We start from the raw sequence: 27,905 nt of genomic DNA, 5'->3' as shown, positions 1-27,905 counted from the left end.
TTTCGTAATCTGGTTATCTATCTGTTGATTTCAATGCTTATAGTTGCATAATACCTATGCTAGAAATAAGCAAGTAGTTGCGTATACCCTTAGTATAGGGGATAAAAGGTGAACATATTTCTAAACCGGGAGTCGATGTTCCCGAGTATATTATATACATATATATATTTATTTATATATATATATATGGATATAGTTTTTAAAACTATTAATCGAATAAGGTTTATTCGATAACTTTAACTTTATTTTATTATTGAATATTATTTCGAATATTATTCGAAGGCGTATGACTCCTTTACATTATTTATTGGATATTACTTGGACATTCATTTGAGGATGTATGACTCCTTTATTTTATTTAATGAATATTATTTATAATATTCATTCGAGGTATTATGACTCAGCTTATTTTATTTATTGAATATTATTTGAATATTCATTTGAGGATCTATGACTCCGATTATTTGCTGAGATATATTCTTTATTTTATTAAAGAATAAGGTGTCGATAATCAAACTTATTTTTGATTATTCAAATAAAGATATTACTTTCGTATAAGTATATCTTTGATTATTTGCTATTCATTTCAAGTATAAGTTTTAATACTTCTACTTCAATTATTTTATAAAGATTATTTTTTTATGGGAATATTATTTAAATAATAATATTCAGACATTTTCTAAATATTCTGGGGACTGATTTACTTCATTAAATCAGCTTTACTCCAAACACTCTATAAAGTGTTTTCGAGTCTTCAAAATGATTTTTAAAAGTTAGAGCGGATCCCAAAACTCATTTTTATATTTAAGATCTTCCTTTTTAAGGGGATTTAAATACTCGCTCAAAACCTGAGGGATCCGGCTCTGTGGTGTGTTTTATATTCGCAACAAGGTTGCTGTTTTCATAAATGAATTGATTACTTACCCAACACTCGGGAAGTAAAATTCTTGGAACAAGTTAATCCATTAACAAGCATCGCCTGGGAAATATCGGTGAGTTCTCCTTTCCAAATAGATACGACTTCTTGGTGGAGTCGTATCAACAAGTTTCTACTTGGGGAAAGTGGGGACAAGCTTTACGTTTCAGAGTCATGGATTTCATCTGAACTAGGAGTGGCGTAAGTGGCCGAGTAGCGCCGGCCCAGCCTTATTATATTGGCCTAAATGGCCTGGAAGTTCCGCTAAGGCGGTCCATTCCTTAGGAGTTCAGTGTTCGGTTGACAAGTAAATCCGACAGGTTCTCCTCTACATGTAGAAAATGGTGGGGTTGTACTACTACGACTGATCATCGTAAGTGGTCTTCCTGGCGCGGCAAACTCCCGTAATGAGTTCATCATCCAATTGGATAATTTCTGCAACACTACCCAGAGTACTTCGATAGAAAGGCTACGGTTGGGCGATTGTTGGGTGTTGGCAGGGTCAAGTTTTCAAAATGATGTTTACATCAAATGAAGTATCTCGTAACTTCATTTTATTTTGATAATATTTTAAAGATTTAATCTATTCAAATCTTGTCTTATAGTCTCATCTATGTGATGAACTTTTGAAATTAATTATAACTTGAACGGTGGTAGTTCAAGTAGTATTTGGAAAAGATATAAGTATATTGGGGTATCTTGTAACTTCATCTTTTAAACTTATATCTAATTAATAATTGTCTTATGAATGACAAAGATTTTCAGAAAAACGTTGAGACAAGGTTAGATATATGAGATCACCTTGCAACGATATTTTTATATACAGTTATACACTGGGACTTGTGTATATTATGCATGGAAGAGGACTTCCAATATTTTGAAAAGTATATATGTATATATACTGAATATTTTGCGACTTTATCGCATTAAGATATCAAACTTGGTTCATTTCTTTTGACCAAGACTTTCATGAGTATTATGAGTAGGCTCATATATTGTAAATCATTATATATATTATTTTGGTGAGCTTGCTGCTCACCCTTGCTTTATTTCTTCATCACACAACAACAGTTAGGAAAGATGGCCAGACTCCAGCAGACCCAGCGCAAGCGCGTGGGAAGCGTCCTGCGTCTTCCCGTTGATGTTGTAGCTGCTATAGCTGCAGAGGTAGATCTATTGTAGATCAGACCATCTACTTTTGAGAATCAATTATGTATAATTATAACTTGTGGCAGATAATGGCAATTAACTGTAAATTTATCAAGTAATCATTTTGGGTTGTAATAACTTTTAAATTGTGGATTCAAAGACTTGTACTTATTTAAATTTCATCTCTGAGACTATAACGGGTTGTGGTGTGTGTTAGTGTGGGGTCACAGCATAAGGTTATTTATTAATTAAGTGAAGTGATATTGTGGAAAGAAAGACCGTGACGACCCGGATCCCCGACCCCGGATCTGGGGGTGTTACAGTGAAGCAAAGGAAAAGAAATTTTGCTCCAGAGAGGCAAGAAGCTATAAAACAGGAAGTAGAGAAGCTCTTAGAGGCTGGTTTCATCGAGGAGATACAATTTCCAGAATGGTTAGAAAACCCTGTAATGGTGAAGAAGGCCAATGGAAAATGGAGGATGTGTGTGGACTTCACTGATCTTAATGATGCATGCCCTAAGGATTGTTTCCCGTTGCCAAAGATAGATACTTTGATAGATGCCACTGCTGGACATGAGATGCTGAGCTTCATGGATGGATTTAGTGGATACAATCAGATCAAGATGCACAAGGACGACATCCTAAAGGTATCATTCATCACTAACTTTGGTGTTTATTATTATCTTGTTATGGCATTTGGTCTCAAGAATGCATGAGCCACCTATCAAAGGTTGGTAAATAAAATTTTTAAGGATCTTATCGGCAAGACCATGGAAGTTTATGTTGATGACATGTTAGTCAAGAGTTGAGTGAAGACTGATCATATAACCCATTTGAGGGAAGCTTTCGAGGTCCTGAGGTACCACAAGATGATGTTAAACCCTATAAAGTGTCCTTTCGGAGTAGGATCTGGAAAGTTTTTGGGATTGATGGTCTCCAATAGAGGAATTGAGGCCAATTCTGATAAAATAAAGGCAATCCTGGACATGGAACCACCAAAAAATATCAAAGATGTTCAAAAGCTCACTGGAAGGGTTGCTGCGTTAGGACGATTCATCTCCAAGTCTGGGGAAAAGTGCTTATCATTCTTCAAGTCCTTAAAGAAGGTTAAGGATTTTGTATGGAGTAAAGAAAGCCAGAAGGCATTCGAGGAATTAAAGAAATATATGGCTTAGGCCCCGTTGTTGGCCAAGCCAGCTTTGAATGAAGTTTTATACTTGTACTTGGCCGTTTCAGAGAGTGCCTTGAGCGCTATATTGGTTAAGGAGGAACCGAAAATCCAGAACCCCTATACTATGTCAGCAAAATTCTGCATGGAGCTGAGTTGAATTATTCAACTATTGAGAAGTTTGCTTTAGCCTTGGTAATGGCTTCGAGAAAGTTGCGTCCTTACTTTCAGGCTCATAAGATTGAGGTGCTAACAAATCAACCCTTGAGAAATATCATTCATAGTCCCAAGGCTAGTGGGAGGTTGATCAAGTGGGCAATAGAGCTGGGAGAATTCGACATCAAGTATAAGCCACGAACGACAATAAAAGCCCAGGAATTGGCTGACTTCATGCTGAAATGTACCATACCCAACCAAGAAGTCGGGGGGCAGGAAGATACCACACCTCAAGACAAGGAAGTTGATAAGGGGGACAAAGAAAAGTAGATAAGGAGAAGATATATTGGGTTCTCTATTTTGATGGGGCATCAAAAACAAATTCAAGTAGAGCAGGGTTAGTTTTACAAAGCCATGATGGGTTCTTGATTGAATATGCTATGAAGTTAGACTTCCCGACCACAAACAATGAGGCATAATATGAAACTCTGATAGCTGGTCTTGGCTTAGCAGGGACACTTAGAGTCAAGAACTTAAAAGTTTGTGGAGACTCGAAGCTGGTCATATCCCAGGTAAAGGGAGAGTTTGAGGCAAAGGATGATACGATGGCTAAGTATGTCCACCTAGTAAGGGCTGTGATGACCCAATTCGATGAATGCCATGTAGAGCACATTCCAAGGGAGGAAAATGCTAAGGCAGATGCCTTATCAAAGTTTGCTTCATCTGAGATAGAAGAAAGTTCAGGAAGTGTATACTTCCGCATTTTGAAGACATGTAGCATTGATGTTAAGCTTGTACCTCCTATAGGTCTGGGGACGTCATGGATATATCCCATTAAGACTCATAATCAAACTGGTTGGTTGCCAAATGATGCTACTGAAGCACGGAAGTTGCTGTTCGAGCATTAAGATACTCCTTGATAGATGGGATTTTGTATAAAATATTTTATGTAGTTCCTTACCTAAGATGTCTCAGGCCCGATGAGGCACGCTTGGCTCTTGAAGAAGTGCATGAAGGTATCTGTGGGTAACACTTGGGGGGCAGAGTACTAGCTCATAAGATAACCCGTTTGGGCTTCTATTGGCCAGAAATGATGGCTGATGCCAAAGAGTATGTCAAGAAGTGTGACCGCTGTCAGAAGCATGCACCTATCGTTAGACAACCCCCCGAGATGCTGACCTCCATCAACCCACCTATCCCCTTTGCTATGTGGGGAATGGATATACTTGGGCCTTTCCCCAAGGTCATGACATAAAGGAAGTTCCTGATTGTAGCCATTGATTATTTTACTAAGTGGATTGAAGCCAAACCTTTGGCCAAAATCACAACTAAGCAGGTTGCACAATTCCTGTGGGAAAATATCATGTGCCGGTATGGAATTCCCCGCATCCTAGTCACTGACAATGGAACACAGTTCAACAATGAGGAATTCAAGAAGTATTGTGAGGAGAATGAAATTGAATTACAATTCACCTCTGTGGCTCACCCGCAAGCCAATGGGCAAGCGAAAGTGGCGAATCGAATAATCCTGGATGGACTAAAGAAGAGGATCGAGAAGTTGAGGAATAACTGGGTGGATGAAATACTCCCAATACTATGGGCCTATAGGACTACCTGTAGAGTCACGACTGGAGCAACTCTCTTCATGTTAGCATATGGGGCAGAAGCAGTTGTTCCTGTAGATATATCACATTCCTCCCCCAGGATTCAAGCTTTCAATGCTGAGGAAAATGAGGAAGGACAAAGATTAGCCCTGGATCTAATTGATGAAGTGCGAGATGATGCACATGCGAAGATAATGGAAGATCAGAAAAGGCTTCGTTCTACTACAACCTAAGGATTAAAGAAAGGTTCTTCAAACAGGGTGACTTAGTCTTGAAGAAGGTGGAAGCCTCTGGTGTAGGGCAGAAAGGGAAGCTTGCCCAAATTGGGAAGGGCCATACAAGGTCAAGAGTTTTCAAGGTAAAGGAACCTACAAGCTTGAGACTATGGATGGCTTTGAAGTCTCGAGAACTTGACATGCACAAAACCTGAAGATTTAATATGTGTAAGGCGATTGAGCACGATTCTCACTTGTCAAGATGACAAGTAGGCTGAAAAGCATCGTGAAGCTTTGCTTGCTTAGGATTTACATATTTTAGTTTGAGATTTATTAAGACTTGTATAAGGGATGAATCCCAACAATTTATGAAATTCAGAAAGTTTTCAAAATATGTTCCAGTAACAAGACAAGTAAACTAAGTGCATAAGATGAAAGCATAAAGTTTAATAAATAAAACTGGTTCGAATAAATAGTACAAAGTCTGAAAAATAAAGTATCGACGACAAGATAAAATAAATAAGCCACGCAGGGCTAGAAAAGCTCTAAGGAGCAGAGGTGCCTCGACATCCATATCATCATCTCCTCCGCTCTCACTGGAAGTCTCAGTCGTCCCGGAGGAGGAAGAGCTATCATCCGCAGCAGGCCTTGAAGACGACTCGGGAGGAGGAAGAAGCGGGTCCTGAGGGATACGATCCGAGACAACCACTCGGGTATGAAACCTCTGCTGCAAAGCCTCGCCATCAGGGCATACATAGTCTGTCGGGTTAATATCAGGACAGGCCTCGTTCACGATCCCAAGGGCCATGTCCCAGCCAGTCCTAAATAATCCAAGGAAGACTGAGTCGTCCCTCACCCTCATAGACTGGGTAAACTCCTCCGACTCCAAGTAGTTGTCAATCGCCTTATCTTTCTCGGCCCGCAGCACCACCAGCGCAGCGTTGGACTCTCCGAGCTCCTCCTCCTTGCACTTCAGCTTTCACTCCAAAGCGACATACTTCTTCTGCTGCTTCCTGAGGGCATTATCCGCTTTATCCAAAGCCCTCTTCCAGGATTCAGCTTGCCTCACAGTGCCTTAGAAGTAGGCGTTAGACTGAAATGAAACAATAAATAGAAATATATGGCAAGTGAATGCTACAAGTAAAAAAGAGTACAATTGTAAGAAATAGTCATACTGAGGCTAAGGACTGAGCTCCCATGAGCTTTATCCTCTCCAAGTTAGGAGTAGCCACCACATCGGTGAAGTCCTTGGGAGTTACGCCGTGGTAAGACCAATCCCAGGCGTGCTTCTTGGATCCAACCACGGTATCCCCTCGGCGGAATCCCCAAAGAGGCTGAAAAGTGCCCGTAGCAGCATAGACAGGAGCAGCAGTAGTGATAGGGGCACTAGGGGCTTCAGCTCCCTCAGCAGGAGCCTCCACCATGGGCTTCTTATGCTTCTATAGGAAACTAGGCTCCGTAGCCTTCCCTCGAGTATCCAGACCCGCAAGGCGAGCCTTCTTCATCCTCGCAGTCTCCTCAACGAGAGATACATTATCCTCGTTGATCTCCTTAACAGCTGCAAAATAAGAGAAAAAATAAAATAAGTGGTGTCAATAATGCTTGAAAAAAAGTAAAAATGAGAAGGGAAGAATAATACCCTGTTGAGAAATAGAGGATAGCCCCACGTGGGTGAAGGAGAACTCCTCTAAAAAAGTCTAGCTGATAGTGGCACCGTCATCCCGAGTAATCTCATCATAAATGATAGTTTCCTCGGGGGTTAAGTGAATGGATTTGAGGCTACCATTACTAACCTTCTCGAAGGAAGATCTGAAGAGGGTGCCCCAGTCACCATTCTCCCACCTTAACCCGACAAAACTATTCCTTTAATTTTGGTTATTGTCGGGAATGGAGGCGCTGTTAAAAATGTGCTTATACTTGGGCCTTTGTTTAAGTCCCAACCACAAATACTAGAAGAACTGTTATAACACTGGAAAATCTTCCTAAAAACAGCTAAAGATAAGGGAAAACCTCCCCTAAGACAACAAACCATGAAACATAAAATATTCCTCCAGTCGTTCAGAGGAAGCTGACAGGGGTTAATTTGCAAATCAGCTAGGAGGTCAGGAATGAAGGGACGAAAAGGAAACCTAAGCCCAGCATCAAGGGCATCTGCGTAAATGAAAAGAGTATCGGGTTTCCAGTGGCAAGTACGGTCGCCACCGGAAACTGGAACTAGCCTAAGGGGAGGAAGAACATTATAACGTGCATTTAACTTATCATAATCTATATTGTGCCATGTGTTGCAATGATTAAAAGAGTCGAGATGTGCAGTGGAGGGATATTCGTCCCCCTTAGTATTAATCATATCTATCAAAGACATGTAAGAAGAGCGGATCTCGACATCCTTACCTCGTTTTGAAGCCGAGGCAATCTTGGCCGCTCTCTCAGCACCTTTGTCTGCCATTAATGGAGAATGAGGAAGGCTTGGAAGCTTGGAAGAAGACCGGAAAATCCCTAGAGAGGGAGGAGTTTTGAAGGCTGGAGAAAGGAGAGTAGAGAGAAGGAAAGTTTTGGAGAGAAGAAGTGAGAAATGTGAAAGTGAAGTGTGAGACTTCACCTCACCTCACTTCCCCTCCCCTTTTATAGCCACTTTTATTCTCTAAATGGGCCTAAAAAAGCCCATTTGGGCCCAAAGAATGAAGAAATCAGGAAGGTTCTAGAAAATTTTGGAAAGCTCTAAGAAAAATCCTGATATTAATTGGGAAAACCTGGAAGAATCCAGAAATTCCAGAATATTCTGGAAGTTGGGCTTGAAGTTAAGGGCCCAGCCCATCTCATAGGCTATACAAAAAAGCTAAAAAAAACCCCATACAAGGTTCAGTAAATCAAGCCCAGGTTTAGGGCCAAGATCATGTATGTGGGCTTGACATGGTAAAAAATAGCCCAATAAGAGATAAGCCCAGAAAAGGGCCCAGATAATTGAAAAAATGGGCCCAAATACAAAACTCAGTTGAAAAAATGGGCCCAAATACTAAACCCAGTTGAAAAAATTGGCCCAAGAATGAGCCCAGTAAAGATAAGCCCAGAAAAATGGGCCCAAGATATTGTTTATTTCAAAAATAAAAACATAAAAATCCTGATCTCATTCGATCAGAATTCTAATTCAATTTCTAGTCGAAAGGACAAGGTCAAACATACCTGTAAGTCATATATCATAGGCCTATTTGTATATTCGAGGATTCAACTCAACTCAAATAAGAATGTAATAAGTAAATAGTGGATCGACCGTCAGAGAGATCTCGCAAAGTAATATCTGTCAAAGGATTCAGAAACAAGGTTCATCTACAGACTTGAGGAGTTAATTCACTGGAAGAAGTTCAAGAATTTGATCATGCCTCAGTGATATAAATCAAGATCGTGGATTTAATCAAGTGACAGAGATCTCATCAGGGTATCATTTATTACAAGGATTTAATCTGAAGAAAATCAGAGTATCAAAGTCAAGACATGAAGAAACGTCACGGAAGTTAGTCACTCATGAACCAGACAGTACATCGAGTGTCAACGTTGAAGTGGTGGAATTGATTCATAATTTTCAGTGATTTTCAGAAGATTTGCAGAAGAATGGTTGCTGCTCAAGACTAGAATTAATTCTCTATTAATTAATTAAGTCATCTAATTTAATTAAGAAAATAAATTATATCTGCGAAGAATAATTTATTTATTAATTGAATTAATTGATTAATTAATTCTGAATTAATTTTAGGAATTTTCAGAAGTTTAATTGGTTTAAAAACAGTCTTAAATCAGCAAGACAATTAAAAATGAACTAGCATGACAATCTGGATTGTCATACCGATTGTCATGCCAAGTCATTTCAATTGTCATACTGAAAGTTACACTAGGAAGGAGATTGTCTTGCTAGTTCAACTGATTGTCATACCGATAGTCATTGTAGTTCAATCAGATTGTCTTGCTAGTACAATTGAAAGTCCTACTGAAAGTCTTGCTGAGCCAAAGAGATTGTCCTACCGATTGTCATTGCAGTTCAAGTAATTTTGTTGGATTGCATACAAAAAGAAAAAGAAGCAGAAGACATTAACCAACTGAAAAAATACAAGAACACAGCAGCCGCCTAAGAAATATTTCATTGTTCTCTGCTGAAATTCAAAGATCAATTTCTAGATTGCAAAGTTAAATCCAATCACCTAGAAATCTTTATCTTGTTCTTGTGTAACAATCTAGCGGATCAAAATCCCTAGAACTTAATCTCAAATCGCGTTTAGCATTTGATTCTAATTATTGCAAAAATAGAAAAAGTTCATGTCGAATTTATTCTAGATTTGTGATAATTGATTTGAGATTAATACCTTGTAATCGATACAGTTGTTGTAACACCTTTCAAGTTTAATAATATTTTTATTTAACTTGAATTTTGTTTCACATTTTTTATTCCGCATTTATTCGATTATTTGGTACTGTTTGTATTCAACCCCCCCTTCTACAAACAAATTGGGACCTAACAATTGGTATCAGAGCCTTCTGATTAATGAACAAATCAAGATCCTAGACTTTTGTGATTTTTCAACTCCTTGAATTTTTATTTATTCAAAAATTCATAATGACTTCACATAAAGTTGGAACCGTTAAAATTCCACAATTTGATAAAGAGAATTATATCATGTGGAAGAAGAAGATGCTATTATTTTTACAAGTTGCAAATCCCAAATATTCAAACTTGTTAAAGAAGGGTATAAAAACTCCGATGGTTATTGAACCGGAGGTAATAATAGATGGTGTGGTGACTACTGAAGCTAGAACCTATCCAAAAGAGCCTGAAGATTTTACTCCTGCTGAGAAGGAAGAAGCCTCCTTGGATGCCAGCCTTCAATTAATATTAATTGATTCCCTTGATCCCTTGATGAACAGACATGTGATGAACTGTAAAAATTCCAAACACATGTGGGAAACTATTGAGGTGATTAATGAAGGCACAGAGGAAGTTAGGGAGAACAAGTTGGAAATCCTAACCTCTGAATATGAACATTTCAAATCAAATCCAGGAGAAGGAATTACTGAAGTGTTTGAGAGGTACAATGCGTTGATCAACAACCTGAACATCAATGGAAAGTATTATTCAATCAGGGAGGTCAACAAAAAGTTCCTTTTAACACTGCCAGCTCATCTTGAACATAGAATCACTGCCATTAGAGAAGCTAGAGATCTGAGTGAGATTTCTTTGGACAGGCTCTATGGAGTGTTAAAAACCTATGAGTTGGAGCAGATTCAACAGAAGGAAGTCTACGGGAAGGATAGAATGGTCAGCACATCTACTGCACTTGTAGCTGAAGGTCAACAACAACAACAATCTCAACAGTTAGAAAGAATGGTACAGTTTTCCAAGGGTGAGGAAAATGAGTTAGTAGCAGAATATGATCCTCCTACTACAAATCAATCAAGTGATGATTTTTATTCCTTGGAAGAGCTGGAGCAATTGGAAGATGAATCAATGGCCCAAATTGCCAAGAGATTCTCCCATGTCAGATTCAGGAGGAATCCCAAGCTTAAGTACAAGTCCAACTACAACAAATTCCAGAAAGGTGGATCTTCATCCTCTAATACCAGCAGTGGTGGGTACAAAACAGGGATGGTTGATCGAAGCACCATTAGATGCTATAACTGCAATGAGTTGGGACACTTTGCCACAGAATGTAGGAAGCCAAAGCAAGTAAGAAAGAACTCTGAAAGGGCTTATCTGGCAAAGGGAAGAAGCTGGGATGATACTGACAGTGAAGATGAAGATGAAGGAAATCTTGCTCTTATGGCTATTGATGGAAAAGCTTCATCGTCAAAAATAGAGGTAAAACTTTCTGATGCTGAAATGGTTTATCATCTAAGAGGTAACTTAGATTGTGCACGTCGTGATAATGAACTGTTAAGTTTAAAGATCACAGACCTTGAGAAAGAGGTCAATGAATTAAGACTTGTGCATATTAATCAAGACAAATTAAAAGAACAGGTATCTTTTCTAGAGAATAGAGTTGACTGTTATAGAAAACTCGAAACTATTCTCAAAGACAAGATCACCGGTCTTGAGACTAAGGTTAGAGCCTACTTCAATTCTTGTTCGAAGGCTAAAGAGTTCTACAGTAAGCAAGCTGTTAATCAAACATCTGGAATAGGATATGATTACAATGCTGCTATTGGAGAATTAGGCATAAACTCCCCTCCTCATGTATGTGCTAAAGGGAGGGAAGTACCACATGTGCTTAAGGGTGTTGATGAACCCCTCTATAAAGCATCAATTGCTGAACCATTTGATGCGACCTCTTCTGTTATTCAAGAAGAAATACGTGCTGAGGATCATGCTAATGAGAAGATTGTTTCCAAGTCAAGTGAGTCGAAAGTTCCAGTCAAAGTTGTGAAAGCAACTAAGACTAACTCAGACACACATGAGTTGGATAACAATAATGCCATGTCTACCATGCATAAATTGCCTGCTGTTAATCACTCTCATAAAGCATGTGGTGTTGCTAATTGTATGTCTTGTGCTTTTAATATGATGTATGCTTATTTTAATGGTAAGCATGTGTCTAATGATAAGACTACTCCTCGTCAGCATGTGAATAACAAGAAGCATGATAGGTCTAAGACTGCTAGTCCTTCTAAGGCTAGAAAGGAGACATTTGTGCCTAAGCTTAAACAGAAATTTGTTAACGCTGTTTACAAGGTCAAATGTTCAGTCATTGAGAAAGTTGAGGCAATTAAAATTAAAAATGTTGTTTTGTCTGACAAAGGACAGTTCTACAAGTATGCCGGGCCCAACCAAGTTTGGGTTCCGAAGAAGGTCTAATCCATTTGAAGTGCAGGGCAGTATACAGGTGTAACCGGTAGTGTGGATTCTTGACAAGTGGATCATCAAGACTTATGACCGGAGATAGAGCCCTGCTATCAAATGTGGATTGAGAAAGCTGGCCCCAAGGTTACCTTTGGAGATAACAGCAAAGGTTTATCTGAGGGATATGGCTGTTTGCAAGCTGGGAATGTTATCATTGTAATTTTGTATATTGTGCTAGGTTATTATCAGGAAGCAGTATTTAACATATAGCACCAGTGATGAGACTTGAGAATATTACGACATATCAGACACCTGCTGCACATTACACTTGGAATTGTACTCTAGTAAGATGTGTACAAGTGTACTCCTGATTGGTGAGTCAAAAGAGGAAGTCAGTGCACCACAGTTCATGGACTTTGCAGTTGCAGATCTATTGGACTATGCAATCTCTTCTTCACAATCTCACTTCAGGTTGGTATGAACGAGTATACTGCTCAAGCAATCGTCAAGGACATGGTATGGCACTCTAACAGAAGTTATAATTTTATATGAATAAGTAGAGTCGTCATATTAGTAACTATCTTATCACTAAGCACAATCATATTGTTTTATATGTGCAGTGGTATATTGTTTATGCAACATAATAATTAGTATCTAAAGTACTTGACAAGTATCGGTCAATGACATCTTGTTAACATTATGTTGCAGATATTTGTAAGCTTTTGACATGAATGAGAATTACTTAGACTTTACCCTAAGTGATCAATGTTTTATCAAAAACTCATTCATATTGAAAAACAAAATCAAACTTCTTTCTACATTAGTGATTTCTTATTTCATGTAAAATCTTTTGAAATCACTATTATAAATCATTTTCTCTCTATTACCATATGTTCTGTGTTACAGGTTCAGTCTCCAATGACTTTCTTTCATTGACAGTCATGAGGTTGAAAACCCACAACGTCTATCCCAGACTGTAAAGACAAACACAAAAACGGAACCAACCAACACTCTTTTACCACTAAAAGTAGTATGAATGAGCGTGAGGGAGATAGTGCCTAGTGCACCACATAAGGAAGGTTCTGTAGTCAACCCAGTAGCTCTGTCTCCTACATAGATGAGTAGTATTTAAATCGAGACAACTGCTAGCCCCCATACATCTTCTCAAAAAGATGTAATGGCTGAAAAGGCACAAAAACAGTTACTAGATTCATTCTCTCAACAGGGTGCGTCTATTGAAATTTGCCTGTCGGCCAAGGTATCCGATGTAGTGTCACCATTTCAAACATAAACAATTCTTGATGCACAAGGAAATGTTACACACACAAAGGATGAGTTGACGGAAACAAGAGTTTCGACCATTTTAAGGTCAGATTCGATTGTTTAAGGTTCATTAATGGACCAATTGCCTTTACAGGTGTTAGGAGAGGATACTGATCCAAAAGCCATATGTCAGTGGTCAGTGTCTACCTCCCCAGGCTTAAATCCCCTGGATGCATCTGCGGATAGTGGATCTGACATAGGCGCAGATCGGTAACTTGTTGACAATGATTCAGATATTACCTGATGAGTCACAAGGAAGTGTCTTCACAGACATTAGAAGGGAACTTTGATCTTTATGCTAAAATCGTTGGATCATTGTTTACCTTCCCAGAATTCAAATCTGGAACCCTAAAAGGGAAACTAGTAACTTGTAAATTATGACTCAGATTCATCTGACGAGTTTAACAAGGATGGGGATTTGTGAACTCCCATTGCACCACCTGTGACCTCCTTAAGGATGGCTAAGGTGATTTTCCTTGCAGGTACAGCTGGATTATGGAGCTATGAGAGAAGAGTGATACACTTTTGAGAATGAGTGTAAACACGAGTGGAGAGAAGAGTGAAACACATATGAGGTACACTAAAACACAATCACACACTCACAGTGAGGAAGAAAGAGAAACTACTTGTTATTTCTTTTCCAACCAAGTGAAATATGAGAACTCCTTCAGACGACGGCATACATTCCTTCTTTAAGGGGGAGATAAAAGCTTAAGTAATAGTTTGGAGGATTCCTCAACTAAGGGGGAGAAATAGCAGGGAGGAAGAAAAAGATCCTAAAAATGTACACTACACCACACCATTGTTGTTTGTAACTACGGATCCTATTGTACGGGAGAGGTGGTAAACACAAGGTGATTTCCTAGTAAGGGAAGAAGCTGTTAGGGGAGTACCATTGGTTTTTATCTGCGGATCCTATTGTACGGGAGAGGTGGTAAAACGAAGGTGATCTTCTTTAATCAGTTGATTCTCATAGGGGGAGAAGCAAGAGATATGGGCTTCTCAACAGGAAATGTGGTTGTACAAATGAAGATGGAACTACTTGAAGATATGTTCAGTCTAGAGGAACATCTACTTGGAATCTGGAAAATGTTAAATCTAGTCCAGAACTTTTCTACTATTTACTTTGCATTTCAGTTTATATCTTTTTCTTATTTGTTAGTTGAGTTATCCTCTAGGTATTTGTGTGTTAGTGTCTAACAAACAAATAGGGGGAGATTGTAAGTCATATATCATAGGCCTATTTGTATATTCGAGGATTCAACTCAACTCAAATAAGAATGTAATAAGTAAATAGTGGATCGACCGTCAGAGAGATCTCGCAAAGTAATATCTGTCAAAGGATTCAGAAACAAGGTTCATCTACAGACTTGAGGAGTTAATTCACTGGAAGAAGTTCAAGAATTTGATCATGCCTCAGTGATATAAATCAAGATCGTGGATTTAATCAAGTGACAGAGATCTCATCAGGGTATCATTTATTACAAGGATTTAATCTGAAGAAAATCAGAGTATCAAAGTCAAGACATGAAGAAACGTCACGGAAGTTAGTCACTCATGAACCAGACAGTACATCGAGTGTCAACGTTGAAGTGGTGGAATTGATTCATAATTTTCAGTGATTTTCAGAAGATTTGCAGAAGAATGGTTGCTGCTCAAGACTAGAATTAATTCTCTATTAATTAATTAAGTCATCTAATTTAATTAAGAAAATAAATTATATCTGCGAAGAATAATTTATTTATTAATTGAATTAATTGATTAATTAATTCTGAATTAATTTTAGGAATTTTCAGAAGTTTAATTGGTTTAAAAACAGTCTTAAATCAGCAAGACAATTGAAAATGAACTAGCATGACAATCTGGATTGTCATACCGATTGTCATGCCAAGTCATTTCAATTGTCATACTGAAAGTTACACTAGGAAGGAGATTGTCTTGCTAGTTCAACTGATTGTCATACCGATAGTCATTGTAGTTCAATCAGATTGTCTTGCTAGTACAATTGAAAGTCCTACTGAAAGTCTTGCTGAGCCAAAGAGATTGTCCTACCGATTGTCATTGCAGTTCAAGTAATTTTGTTGGATTGCATACAAAAAGAAAAAGAAGCAGAAGACATTAACCAACTGAAAAAATACAAGAACACAGCAGCCGCCTAAGAAATATTTCATTGTTCTCTGCTGAAATTCAAAGATCAATTTCTAGATTGCAAAGTTAAATCCAATCACCTAGAAATCTTTATCTTGTTCTTGTGTAACAATCTAGCGGATCAAAATCCCTAGAACTTAATCTCAAATCGCGTTTAGCATTTGATTCTAATTATTGCAAAAATAGAAAAAGTTCATGTCGAATTTATTCTAGATTTGTGATAATTGATTTGAGATTAATACCTTGTAATCGATACAGTTGTTGTAACACCTTTCAAGTTTAATAATATTTTTATTTAACTTGAATTTTGTTTCACATTTTTTATTCCGCATTTATTCGATTATTTGGTACTGTTTGTATTCAACCCCCCCTTCTACAAACAAATTGGGACCTAACAATACCTTCGACCAGGACTTGAAGGAGGGTTAAATCGATCAGAAATAGGCCCAATTCGACCAGAATCTCAATTTAATTCCTGGTCAAATACTTCTCCTCGAAATTAGCTTCGACCTGGGCTTAAAAGGATGGTTAATTCGGTCAAGAATATAGATCCTGACCGAAAAAGGCAGAATCCTGATCCACAAAAAAAAATATTGTATAAAATCTTGGTCGAAATTCGACCAGGAATTGAGATCGAAATGTTTCTGCTCGAAAGCCTGTCGACCAGCGCGAATGATGGTTAATTCGACCAGTCGAACAGGATTTCTGGTCGAACCAGGTATAAAAAAAGAGAAAAGAGAAAAAGAAAAAAAATGAGGGAAGAAAAATCCTGAAAAAATGAGAATTAAAGGAAATTCCTTAAAATATTTTCTGAAAATGTTAATATTTTTAGAAATAAGGAATAAATCCAGAAATTAAAGGAAAAATTCCTTAAAACATTTTCTGAAAATGTAAATATTTTCAGAAAATGAGAAATAAATCCAGAAAATCAAGAAAAAATCCTAGAATTAAGGGAAAATTCCAAAAAATTAGGGAATAATCCCATAATTAAGGGAAAATTCCTGAAAATTATGGAAAAGTCCCAAAATTCAGGTAAAATTCCAGAAAATCAAGGAATAATTCCTTAAAGTATTTTCTGAAAATGTTAGTATTTTCAGAAAATGAGGAATAAATCTAGAAAATTAAGGAAAAATCCCAGAATTAAGGGAAAATTACAGAAAATCAAGGAAAAATTCCTTAAAGTATTTTCTGAAAATGTAAGTATTTTCAGAAAATGTGGAATAAATCCAGAAAATTAAGGAAAAATCCCAGAATTAAGGGGAAAATCCTGAAAATTGAGGAAAAATCCCAAAATTCAGGGAAAATTCCTAGAAATTAAGATAATTCCTAAATAATAGGGATTAAAGCAAATTGTTGTAAATGTGTAGGTCGCTCCATACTTTACGCAAAAATGATACCCTGTAAGGGAAACAATAGACTTAACTCTTGCGAAATCTTTTGATAATTTCGCAAAAGTTAGGGGCCAAATAATAGGGAATAAATAAATCATGATTATGTAATTAATATTGCATTAATTACACATGATTTGGGCTACGAGACCCAATAAGAAAATGTATGACATTCATACCAAAAAAGTTAACACATTGATCAGGCCTGATGGACTAGATCAGGCCTGATGGAACAAAGAAGGCCCAAAACCCTGAATATTAATTAATTTCGTAATTAATTAAATAAGGAAGAAATATAGCTGTCAATATGAGTCCTAATAGGGACATAATAAGATTGGCCTCCAAGAAACTTGGTGGGATAAGGAATCAGTTTTTAATGCTTTATTGTTTGAACATGAGTTCAGTTTGACGAATGAGCGTTCCCTCGCGCCGAAGATTATGGAGCTGATTTAGGTATGTTTTGTCTGGTAGCATTGTGAAGCAACTTTTCTAGGTTTCATTATTAGACTGAGAAGCAATTTTATGCTTTTTGTGATGACATTGTGAGTTTGTAGTTTTTGTCAATTTTTTTAACTAATAGATTGCACTCACTGTTTCCGTTAAGGACTATAACTTACATGAGTCGTACTTCTTGTAACTACTCCCATTTAAACGGTCTGGACTATGGCTATTTTTATGAATGAACCAGGCTGGCTTGCCCGAATGCATTGTCTGAGCAGTCCATTCCTGTCATTCTTATTTACAACATGTACTTTCTAAACTGTATTATTAATTCATAGTACTTTTTATTACAGGAAGAACATGTTTAGATATTTATACTGTCAATTTTTGATATTTAATACCAATGTGTGACTTAAGTTTATATGCTCTGGACAAAAATATATTGACAGGTGGAAGTACATTGTTTTCTCGATTTGCAGAAAACTTTAGGCTCTAATCTCTCTTCTAGGGAAATTTCTTTTCAATATCCTTTACACAAAATTATTTACTGATTTTCTTAAACTGCAGAAAAAGGGAACTGGGACCACTTGTTCAAGATAATTTTCATGTGAAGAAATCTACCTAGAAGAGTACGTGCTACTTTCCTGGTCAAATAGTTGATCTATTTAATTTTATACAGCTAGTTTATAAAACTCTTATTGTTGCTTTCACAATCCCCATATTAGTGTTTGACCAGTGGTGTCACTCTTGGCATCTAGCCCTGATTTCAAAATGATGTGTCACTAAGGCAGAGGACGAGGAGCTTGGATCATTTCGGTTTTGCGAGAGATTTTTAGTTATTTGATTTTGTAAGGAAACTGGGTACTGGAACAAATTTTTGGTGGTGTTTGTAATTAATTATAATTCTTCTTTCAATTGTAAACAAGATAGCATATGATTTTTTTCATTAAATTTGAGTTCTTATTTTATTTTTGGGTGTATTGGTTTATATTTTTTAATGGGTGTACTGGCATATATGTAAAGCTTGTTAACTGGAATATCAATAAAATCGTTTTATTAATTCAAAAAAAAATTAGGTGTTGGTTATTTGTGGACTGACGCTAAAAACAAAGTTCTTACACTACACCATAAAATGCCTACTGTAACACCAAAAAAACGTTACATTAGGGGGTAAATATGTTACTCTTGCCCCACTTTTTAGCTAAGGTAATATTTTCTTAAAGATAGGTTTTTCCATGTTGCCTTAGGGGTCTAAGGTAACATCTTTGGTGCCTAAAGTAACATCGTGTTTTAACTTGTTTATATGTTGCCTTAGCTTGCTAATGCAACAGAAAGAGAGATAAGTTGTAACTTATTTTTTATGCTACCTTAGAGTTTTAAAATATTTTTAAAAAGTAGGCCCCACGGTGGGATCCACTAGGTGACATGACAAGTGTGGTGCCCACAGTGCTGAGTTGTCTTGATGACATGGCAAGTGGGCCCATAAAACCTAATGTAACATTTTAAAAAGTTGTTGTAACATTATAACTAGCCTAATGAAACGTTTTAAACATACTATGGTAACAGTTTAGCAGGCTATTGTAACACTTCAGCACAAAAAAATTGAAATGCTTATTCCGTAAACTAAAGAATCCCAATTATACAATTTCATAACTGCAAAATAATGCATCCAACCCAAATATTAAACATCCAAATCTACAACCAAATTAAACGTCCAGACTAACTATAAACTAGTTCACATTCTTTACTTAACAACAACCAAGTTGCAAACTGATTGTTGCATCTTCCAATAATGATAACCATCTTTTGCAATCATTTAGGCCCTCTGAAGAAACCATTCCTATTTTTCTCTCAATTCTCTCATCAAGAGCTTGAGCAAAATAGTAAACAAGTCTTAAAAGGTGGACTACCAGGTACAAGAAGCCAGGTGAGTACACATGCTTAGCAACTTTCTTGCACGATCAAACTGCTCATTAGCAACTTTGTCAGCAGAAGCCAGAAGAAAAAGAACAGGTTCAACCTCGTCATCAATATCACTGGAGAAACCAGAGTAGCCAGAATGGACAAGCATGCAAGGATCGCCACAACTCTGTGAGGTCAATCCAATGAACTTGTCCATTGCTTCCTACATAATATCAAATATGGATAACTCCTTTCGACTAGGACCACTTATTGCACTATAACTTAGGTTGTTTCCCTGTTCAGCTCTTAAATGCTTCAATCTGCACCCAAATGTGTTCAGAAGCTCCAATGATGCTAATGAAGATGATTCACGCGTCACATCCATGTCTTCGGATCTGTAATAAAATAGGTATGTTATTATTTTCCTCATGCTATCTTCTTACTTATATAGTAGAATCCTAGTTACTTGATAAACAAAACTCATATAAAAACATGCAAGTCACAATATAAGTTGATACCCATTTAATATAAGTTATAGAGAAAACTCCAACAATAAGACAAAAGAAAATAGACTGCAGTCTTGACACTTCCAATTAGCTGCATTCTGCGGTGGCCGTCCTGTCCCTAGACCCTAGACTAGTAACATCAGAAAAATATTAAATTGCTATAGCTTAAGCAGAGAGGCGTCATGCCAGTTCATTGGCCAACATTTGTTTGATTACATCCGCGTATGCTGCAACATTTGTTTAACTGTAGCCGCGTAAGCTGTAACATTTGTTTGAATTAACCATCTTCTTCAAAATCTAAATCGCCCCCAGAGTTTACGGGAAATGACAATGTGAAGCTATATCCTAAGTGATGTCTAAGAAATTAAGTATATGTTATCACTTATTACTATCGCACGAAAAATACAGTGCCTATTTAGCAGAATAAACTGCATCATATATCTATGAATAAGGAACTCACCATCATATAATGAACTGCAATGAACAATAATATGTCTTTGTATATTAAGCCTAACATGTTTAAACAAGATTTCAAAAGCCGTGGAGTTTTACACAAATAGGTGTCTGGAGATGAATCAGACTCCCCTAATCAGAGATTAATATTATTAATTTTCTTTATTTTCATATTGCCAACAAAGACCGAATGGTAAAAACAAAGTGTTGCATGTAATATAGGCACGTCGGTTTTAATTTAATTCATATTCACAGGCTTATTTATGTTAAATAAAGTTGCTCATTTACAGCAAAAAATACAAGACCTCTATCATGAACTTTAATGGGAAGAGAATTAAGCCGACAATCAGTTAAGTTATATACATCAAATTACCACACACAAAAAAATTACACATATCAAATTTACTTTTAAAAATGGAAGCTGGTAGAAAAAATAAATAATTGTAAGCATAGATGAACAAGAAGCAAGCTGGCAGATATTATGAATGAAGCTGGGGTACTGATCCCGCTAGTAAAATTATGGTGATTGTTTGCAGCAAACTGGAAATGAAAATAAACCAGCTGGGTGGCCATTCGATAAAACATGTTGATTCATTCATTTCTGCCATAAATATATAAAATCAACCCTTTTTATTTAAAGTAATGTATATCAACTTGTACTAACATATACTGAAGCAAAAATAACACCTAAACTTTGAATTATAACGCAGAGAACAAGTAATGATAGACTTATGAAATTCTAACAAGAACTTGAACTCTGAAAGGCAATGAATGAAAGGCCTAAAGTCATCAGATTCCTTTGTTGCCAACCCAGCCCCATCCAAAGCTTCCAATTCAGGATCAATAGTGAGACACCTTCACCTAGCACTCCCTCCATGAAACAAGCTTTTATCTTTATGCAAAACTATCACAACGAAACTGAAAAATTCAAAGTGCCTACATATAGTGCAACAAGACAGCAAATATGATCACAAAAATGCCCATTTCAGTATGTTAATAGCTGATGGTAACTAATCTTCATATTGACAATTTCATCAAGTAATTCTACACATAAATTTAACACTCAAATTTAAAAACAACCATAATTAATATTAAATCTTGATGCCAACATAATTAGTACCAAATATTTTTAATCATGATCAATTAATAAATTTTCCGGTCCCCAAACTATATTTATTGAGTACTAACATATAACATATAACATATAACATTTTAATATAGCATTTTAATTAAAAAAACAATCATCACAAAGTGAACTAAAACTCAAGTGTTAATACAATAGTGAACTGACAATTACCTGAATATGAGGAACTGGACATGGACCAAGAAGTACAAACCGTCCTCCCAGCTCCAGTGTCCGATAAATTACATGTCTTATAAGATGAACACCCTTTTGGGGAAACAAATCAACAAATTTCTGATTTAAATATGTAAGCAAAGATTTGGAAAGACAAAACTCGTTTATTGTGCTTTAGATATAATAGTAAAACAGCCACGGAAGGAAAAATAAAAGCATTACCGGCGCAAAAAAAACAACAAAATCAGACTTGTATCCCCTGTAGTTTTGCTCCCCTGTACTACCTACCTTAGATATGAGAAACTTAAGAGATTATATGTAAGTAACTAAAAATCTAATTGAAATTTAACGAAGAACCCCAGTCCAAATTGAAGAACCAAAACCCAACCCCCAATTCAATTGTGCCCTAATTTCAACTACAAATCCCTAATTACGTAATAGAGATTGAAAGTGGTGGAGAGAGAATGAAAATGGTAGAGAGAGAGAATAGCCATATAGTAGAGATTATGGCTGGAAAGAACGTAGAGAGAGGGAGAGTGAGGGAGGGAGAGAGAGAGTCGAATGAGTGTGGATGGTATGCGAGAGAGCCAAGTGTGTATAGGTGCCTGTTTGAAAATTTCAAACAAACCTGAAAATTTGGGCGTCTGTTAGCCCAAATTTTGCCGCTTTTGAGCCCAAAATTTGACTAGTCTAATAAGTCCAATTATTCATGAATATTTATACTTTATTATATTAATAAATACAATATGAATAATTATTTCAGATAAAAATAGTTCCTTATAATTACCTGCTTATATTTTTTTACTTTTATAATTCGTATATTTATAATTTTTAACAATTTTTAAATTTAAAATTTATATACTATTGCTCATATCAAAATGATGGAAATAATACTATTTTAATTTTTATTAGTTTTAAAATTTCTATTTTAATTTTGTAAAAGTTTTATTACTTAAAAACTTCCTATTTAAAAAATTTCAAATTTCATATATAAAAAATTTGAATATCGTCATGTAAATCATTTATTAACATTATATATCACCTTAAATTCTTGAAAATTGAATTTATGCCAATATTTAATCTTAAAACTTATTATATTTATATTTCAATACTCTAAGGTAACACTTTGACAAGTATTTTCAAGCTATAACACTTTAGACCTAATGCAACATCATATTTTAGGCTAAGGTAACATAAAAAAACATAATGTTAAATTAGCTCATAAGTACCATATCTAATGTAACATATTAGGTAACATTCTTTAGAGGGGGGTTGCGATAGGTCATATATGGTGTAGTGTTATGCATTGGCAGTTTGAAAAAACCGACGCTAATGATACAATTATAGGTGTCGGGCATTTCAAACAGATGACGCTATTAGTATACCTATAGCGTCGGTCAAAATTCCTATAATATCGGTTAGTATACCTATAGTGTCAGTTATTTAATCGACACAAATGAAATATTAACATCGCCCACTTGATCGATGCCAAAAACCTATATCTATAGCGTCACCTTCATAGACTACGCCTAATAACCGACGCCTTAAACTTGTTTTGACCGATACTACAAGTCCAATATGTACTAGTGGATGTATGCCTTTCCACTATAATATAGATAAAATGATCGAATCTTTTGGTACTTATGTTACACTAGACGAGTTGCATTTTTCTCACGGTGATAGTCCAAATTTAGAGCACATGATGAAAGAATCAATAAACCCGGTATTTAAAAGAATTCCTAGGAACACACTTAAACGTCGCAGAAAAAACAATATTATAGTCAACGAGGGCAATTAATTGAATTTTTCATGTTTATGATGTCATGATTCTTTAACTAGTGATTGTTGGAGTTCGAGTTGCGGAGAACCATTTATTTGTGTTACCGTTCATTGGATTGATTCCGATTATTTTTTCAAAAATGAATAATTGCCTTTGATGTTATGGACGAGTCACACATGAGTTATAACATAAAGACGCGAATAGTCGAAACTATTAAGGAATTTAATTTACAACACAAGGTGTTTATTATTTCTTTAGATAATGCTTCGACAAATGATAAAGCTATTTACTATATTGCACAAGATATTCCTACTATTTAGATGGTGTTTTCTTGCATGTCAGATGTTGTGCACATATAATCAACTTATCGGCTAGAAAAGGTATTCAATAATGAACCGAATTTTTAGCACCTATTAGAAAATAATTAAGTATTTACGTATCGCACACACATTAAAGAGACAATATAAAAAATTATGTAGAGAAAACGGATTAATACCCAAAAAGTGGGGAATTGATTGTCCCACGAGATGGAGTTCGACTTATAAATTACTATGCGAGGCAAGAAAGTAGAAGGTAGTTATCACCGAGTTATATAATTTTGCTCCACAAAATCAAGTAGAAGATAGACTTATTACCGAAAATGAATGGGACTTGGCAATTAGGGTACGTGATTAGGGCTGAGCAAAATCGAACCGAAATCGAAAAACCGAACCGTATAATTTCGGTTCGGTTTGGTTTGAGTTTTTTCAAAAAATTTGGTTAATTCGATTTTTCGGTTTAAACCGAAATAATATCGGTTCGGTTTGTCAAAAAAATATTTCGGTTTAACCGAATTAACCGAATTATCCATACATATATTTTTCAATTAAATTATATATATATATATATATAATATAGTAATTGGACAAGAGTACAGGAAATTAACTTTTGTGTTTGTATTGGTGAATAACTGAACCATAGAACACATTAAGTAGTCAGTACATGTTTTAGTTTGTAAACTAAAACTTAATGGCCGTAACCTGTGAATTCAATCGCATATTTTTAATTTTTAAATAACAATTTTGTTTTAATTTCCTTTTTATTAAGCCGTGTAAATTATCTTTAATTTATCTTTTTTTTTAAAAAAAATAATTTTGAAGTGACTATAAGAACTAATGTGCAACTTTATTTGTGTTGTAAAAATAATTTTTTTTAAATATTTCGGTTTTCATAAACCGAACCGAATAAACCGAAATAATTCGGTTCGGTTTTCGGTTCGGTTTTCGGTTCGGTTTATGTGTCAAATCGGTTCGGTTCGGTTATAAAAAATTTATCAATTCGGTTTTTGGTTAATTCGGTTCGGTTTGGTTTCTGACCGAACCGACCGAATGCTCAGCCCTATACGTGATTTACTTGATTGTTATGCACCTGATACTAAGATATTTTCTTACGTTTACGAGCCAAATGTACATCTTGTTATTATTGAGTGTGTTAATATTATTACTACTTTAAAAGCATATGAAACTGATAATTGTTTTGGTGCAATTATTGTTGATATGAAAAAAAGTGGATAGAATATTTTACTGAATTTCCTTTTATTTATGGTGTTACATGTCTTATTGATCCCGATGTTAGAAAAGAAGGTTTAGAAAATATGTTAGAACATTATTACTCGGTGTTAGGAGTTTCATATAATCACGTGCTTTATGTGACAAATTGTTTAGACTTATTACACCGTCTTATAGATCTATATACTCCTAGAACTCAACATATTATACCACCTAACACTAGTCATTCTAGTAGGATTAATCCCACATTGCTTGGAATCCTAAATAAAAAACAAAAGTGTAAAGTTCCCGAAAATGCATCTACACCTACAACTTCATTTAGCATGACTAGAGAGTTTTTCTCATATAACTATGAGTTGGATGCGAATTTTCCAATACTAACGTGGTGGAAGAATCTTGAGAACCAATTTCCGGTATTAGCTAAAATTGCAAGGGACATTTTAGTAGTTCCCGCCTCTACAATTGCTTCTGAGTCCGCTTTTAGTGCTGGTAGAAGAGTGTTGGACGAGAAGAGATCAAGTCTTGCACCGGATATGGTCAAGATATGTGTTTGTAAAAAGGATTGTGATCAAGCGACAAAGAGACAATAAGGGAGGAAAAAGATGACTCGGACGGCGAAGAGGATACTTGGATGACGATGGATACTTCATCGGAATCGGGCACGTCAGCGAACGATCCACAAGAAGAAGAAGAAGAATTTGAATAGTTGATAAAATATTTTTACCATGTATTTTTAAAATTTGTTATGTTTTATATTTTATTTAAAATGTAAACACGGTTTGTTTCATTTTTTTAGAGACGAGTCCTCTCGAATCAGTTGTAATATTTTGTTAATTAATAAAATTTATAAAGGTACCGTCCTCTTTTCCATATTAACATGTTAGTTTTATAAATTCAAAAAAAACACAAAATTAAAAAGAAAAATTGAAGATAGAAAAAATAACACAATTATTTCATTCGTCCCTCTAGCACCTTCTACTTCTTTTGGCACCTTCAGTAACATAGTAACTCATTTGAAAAACTAACTTTGTATTTCAAAAATAACAAATTTGTTTTGATTATTTTATCAAATAAAAATGTTGAAATGTTGAAATGTTAAAATGTTAAAATCTGTTAAAAATCGAAAATGTTATTGATCGAACATAATAAAAATGTTATTTTATTATGAATCAGTATTTTATTATAACTAAAAAAATATTCGTCATAATTCATAGCCATCCATATATTATCTAAATGTTATTTTGATTCTAGCTATACAAGTTTGTATTCATAAATATAAATATATAATTATTGTTTTCAGAGTGAATCACAGTTCACCAACATTCATAATTAAAAAAATTAAAAGAAAAAACTCAGTGGACCACTTGCTTTGCTTGCCACTTGCATTGCCAGCCACACATAAATAGTTAACAGAACCGTAAACTCGTCTGGATTCGCCAACTCGCGGTTAATCGGCTCGTATTCGTGTAATTCGCTTAACTCGGGAAAATCGTTTAATTCACGAGCCGATCACGAGTTATCGTTTTATCAAACCGGCACGGCTCGGCCCGGCTCGGCTTAGCTCATTCACTTCCACGTGTCGTTCACGAGTTATTTGGGCATTGAATTGGACCGCCGGAAATTCAGCATGGCACGCCCGGCCCGATCGTCTGGCCACCTCTAGTATTACCTTAATGTGTGAGTGTCATAACATAAATTGATCGTTCATTACGGTTCAGGGATGAAACGAAGGGAATACTTTGTTTATCATCAAATAATATATAGTATTAATTTTTATTTTACATATTAAACTTAAACATAAAGCCTTTATTACTTAATACATAATTTATGTTATATGTCCAACTAAATTCTTCAATTTATTATTATGTCCGTTTTTCTTTAAAAAATTATAAATACATTTCATTGATTAAATTTTCACCGGTATTCAAACTTTAGAATTGGTTATTAATCGAAAGAGAAAGGCATACAAAGCATACCGAGCATTGGAAAAAGGTTCCTCCTAAAGTCATCTCCAATTGTTTTGATCCAAAAATTTAAATTTGGATCATCAACTGATCCTAACTTTAATCCAAATTTATGATGAACTCCAACAGCCTCATCCAAATTTTGATCCAAATTAACTTTTAGATATTATAATAAGCAAATATCATATTAAACTCTTTATTCCTTTTTTTAAACTATTAAACATGAATAACTATTTATATTATATCTCACAAATTAATTAACTAAAAAATATTTCCATTTACTACACTTAAAAAATATTAAAATTATAGACTAAATTAGCTAAAAATATATTAATTTCATTAATTAACATCTAAAATATTATTAACATTCATTAATTAATCACAAATTTATTTTAAATCTAATAAATTAAAATTATAAAAATAGTAAAATTATTATTTTATATTAAAGTAAATTTGGATTTAAGTTACAGTTATTATACTTTACTTGTGATAACTATCTTGGTATTTATCATTACTATTTTTAATATGTAAATTCAAAAGAAAAATGATTAGACAGTATATTTTTGATTTATTTTGTTATTTGTGTCTTAAAAAATAAAAAATATTGACATTATAACACGTGAATTTAAATAATTATTATTTTTATATTGAATAAATTATAAATGTACATTATAAATTTTCAAATAAAATTGAGTTGAAATAATAATAAAAAAATCAGATTTCAATATTAATGTTTTAATTGTAAATTTTTATGCTAACTAAAAGTTTAAATTTTAAATATTATTACGTTGATTTAAAAATAAATATAAAAATTATTAATACATACTTTAATAAAAAACATATCTTATTTGTATATATTTATTGATAATATATGGATTATTTTTATATTTGGCTTATGACTCAATAGGTGTACCTAACTTAGGTAAGGTTTGATAAATGACTTCCTGCTTTGCATGAGTATTCGAAATTCCTAGTAATTTTTAATAACTATATTTTGTCAAATCAAACAACTTAATTGATGCCTGTTGTCACTTTTCATGTATTTAGTAAACATGTGTTAACCAAACAACCTGTAACGATGTATTCGACGTTATATTTGCAAATAGCGATTTTTGCCAAAAATTAATTA

At 35.1% G+C, this 27,905-nt stretch overlaps 1 long non-coding RNA gene across 3 annotated transcripts; it reads right to left on the bottom strand.

Moving 5' to 3' along the window:
- Positions 1 to 18,938: 18,938 nt before the first annotated feature.
- Positions 18,939 to 22,107, bottom strand: LOC141676545 (uncharacterized). Of its 3 annotated transcripts, none has more exons than XR_012557074.1 (3): positions 21,486 to 22,107; positions 20,933 to 21,124; positions 18,939 to 19,624 (listed from the first exon to the last, which is right to left on the bottom strand). It is a non-coding gene; the product is annotated as an uncharacterized LOC141676545 (long non-coding RNA). The 3 variants fall into 3 exon arrangements; XR_012557073.1 differs by having other exon boundaries at positions 18,939 to 21,124; positions 21,486 to 21,578; positions 21,708 to 22,107; XR_012557072.1 differs by having other exon boundaries at positions 18,939 to 21,124.
- Between the last annotated feature and the right edge of the window lie 5,798 nt (positions 22,108 to 27,905).

This window comes from Apium graveolens, chromosome 8 (assembly GCF_009905375.1).
Source record: "Apium graveolens cultivar Ventura chromosome 8, ASM990537v1, whole genome shotgun sequence".
Classification (NCBI taxonomy): domain Eukaryota; kingdom Viridiplantae; phylum Streptophyta; class Magnoliopsida; order Apiales; family Apiaceae; genus Apium; species Apium graveolens.
This window is presented reverse-complemented; position numbering and strand designations above follow the sequence as displayed.